Source organism: Mustela lutreola, chromosome 6 (assembly GCF_030435805.1).
Source record: "Mustela lutreola isolate mMusLut2 chromosome 6, mMusLut2.pri, whole genome shotgun sequence".
Lineage (NCBI taxonomy): Eukaryota > Metazoa > Chordata > Mammalia > Carnivora > Mustelidae > Mustela > Mustela lutreola.
Window position 1 is genome coordinate 125,174,064 of NC_081295.1, and position 2,628 is coordinate 125,176,691.

Genomic DNA, 2,628 nt, shown 5'->3' on the forward strand with positions numbered 1-2,628 from the left:
CTGAATCATAGGGTAATTTTACTTTTAATAATATGAATAATCTCCATACTGTTTTCCATACAAATTTATATCCCTATCACAGTGCATAAGTTCCCCATTTTCCCCAATATTTACCAAAATTTGTTAGTTTCAATTTTTTGGTAGTATATATTCTAATGGGTAGTAATATCTTGCTGTGTTTTTCAGAGGTAAACAACAACAACAACATAATGACTTTGCCCTGAGTTTTTTATGTTGAGCACTTTTTAATGCTCCTGTTGGTCATTTATATAACTTTTTGGAACAAAAAGCCTATTGAGATCCTTTTGCTATTTTTTAATTATATATTTTTTTTCATTTGTATCTGTTGGTTATTAACCTCTTTTCAGATATAAGATTTGTAAGTATATTCTTCCATCCTGTGGACTGTGTTTTCATTCTCTCTCTCTCTCTTTTTTTTTTTTTTTTTGGCAATGCAGAAACTTTAGTTTGAGGTAATACCATTTATTTATTTTTGCTTTTTTTGCTTGTGTTTTTGGTCTGGTATCCAAAAAACTATTGGCAAGACCAATGTCAAGGAGAATTTTTCCTATGTTTTCCTCTAGGAAATATAGTTTCATGAATCACATTTAAGTCTTTAATCTATTTCAAGTTAAGATTTATGAGTGATATAAGGTTCCAGTTTCATACTGTTTTATGTGACTATTCAGTTTTAAATATCATTTATTGAACAGACTATCTTTACCCATTACATATGTTGGCCCCTGTCAAATATTAGGTGACTGTATGAAAGGATTTATTTCTGGACTCTCAATTCTGTTCTACTTGTTTATTGGTCTGTTTTTATGCCAGTATACTTTATTGTTTTGAGCATGAGGGCTTTGTAGTATAGTTTCAAATCAAGAAGTGTAATTTCTCTTCCTCATTCTTTCTCAGAACTGCTTTGATTATTTGTTGTCTTTTATGGTCTCATATAAATTTTAGGATTCTTTACTTACTTCTGTAAAAAAAATTGGATTTTTTAAAAGATTATTTATTTATTTATTTGACAGAGAGAGATGACAAGCAGACAGAGAGGCAGGCAGAGAGAGAAGAGGAAGCAGGCTCTTCCTGCTGAGCAGAGAGCCTGATGCGGGGCTTGATCCCAGTACCCTGGGATCATAACCTGAGCCACCCAGGCGCCCCTAACATTGGCTTTTTTATAGGAATTGAATTTACAGATGGTTTTCGGTAGTATGGACATTTTAACAATGATAATTATTACCATTCATAAATATGAGCTATCATTCCATTTGTGTCTCCAATTTCTTTATCAATGTCATAGTTTATGGGGTACAGATCTTTCATCTTCTTAGTTAAATCTTTTCCTAAGTATTTTATTATTTTTGATGCTATTGTGAATTAGATTATTCTCTTTATTTTTTCAGATAGTTCATCATTAGAGTGTTAAAATGCTACTGTCTTGTGCTTACTTTGGCAGCACATATACTAAAATTGGAATGATGCAGATAAGATTAGCGTGATCACTGAACAAGGATGACATGAAAAACTGGGAAGCATTCCATATTAAAAAAAAACGAAACAAAACAAAATTCTTCTCTTTTATATATTGATCTTGTATTTGGCAGCTTTACTAAATTTGTTTATTCAAATATTTTTGTGAAGTTTTTCGGATTATTTTACATGTAAGTTCATGTTATCCAAAAAAAGAAAATTTTACTTCTTCCTTTTTTTTTTTTTTGGAGTCTTTTATTTCTTTGTGTTCCTTGTTTCTCTGGCTAGGACATCCAGTACTATGTCAAATGAGAGTAGTGAAAGTGGACACACTTGTCTTGTTTCTGATCTTTAAGGTGAAAACTTTCAAACTTTTTTGATTGAATATGAGATTAGATCTGGGCTTGCAATGTGTGTTTTTTCTTTAATGGATTTTTAAATTATTTTTAAAAATTTTTTATAAGCATATAATGTGTTTTTATCCCTAGGGGTACAGGTCTGTGGATCACCAGGTTTACACATTTCACAGCACTCACCATCACTCACCATAGCACATGCCCTCCCCAATGTCCATACCCCCACCATCCTCTCCCAACACACCTCCCCCAAGCAACCCTCAGTCTGTTTTGTGAGATTCAGTCTTTTATGGTTTGTCTCCCTCCCAATCCCATCTTCTTTTATTTTTCTTTTCGTACGCCCGAAACCGTCTATGTTGCATCTCCACTTCATCATATCAGGGAGATCATATGATAGTTGTCTTTCTCAGATTGATTTATTTCGCCAAGCATAATACCCTCTAGTTCCATCCACGTCATCACAAATGGCAGGATTTCGTTACTTTTGATGGCTGCATAGTATTCCATTGTACATATATACCACATCTTATTTATTGATTCATCTGTTGAAGGACATTTAGGTTCTTTCCATAGAACTATTGTGGACATTGCTGCTATAAACATTTGGGTGCATGTGCCCCTTCAGAATGCCACGTTTGTATCTTTAGGGTATATACCCAGTAATACAATCACTGGGTCATAGGGTAGTTCTATTTTCAGCTTTTTGAGGCACCTAAATGCTGTTTTCCAGAGTGGTTGCACCAGCTTGCATTCCCACGTACAGTGTAGGAGGGTTGCCCTTTCTCCACATCCTCGCCAG

General features: G+C 33.9%; 1 non-coding gene across 1 annotated transcript; it reads left to right on the forward strand.

The window, feature by feature from the left end:
• Positions 1-1,443: 1,443 nt before the first annotated feature.
• LOC131834935 (U6 spliceosomal RNA) lies at positions 1,444-1,550 on the forward strand. Its single transcript, XR_009355027.1, has one exon. It is a non-coding gene; the product is annotated as a U6 spliceosomal RNA (small nuclear RNA).
• Positions 1,551-2,628: the final 1,078 nt, after the last annotated feature.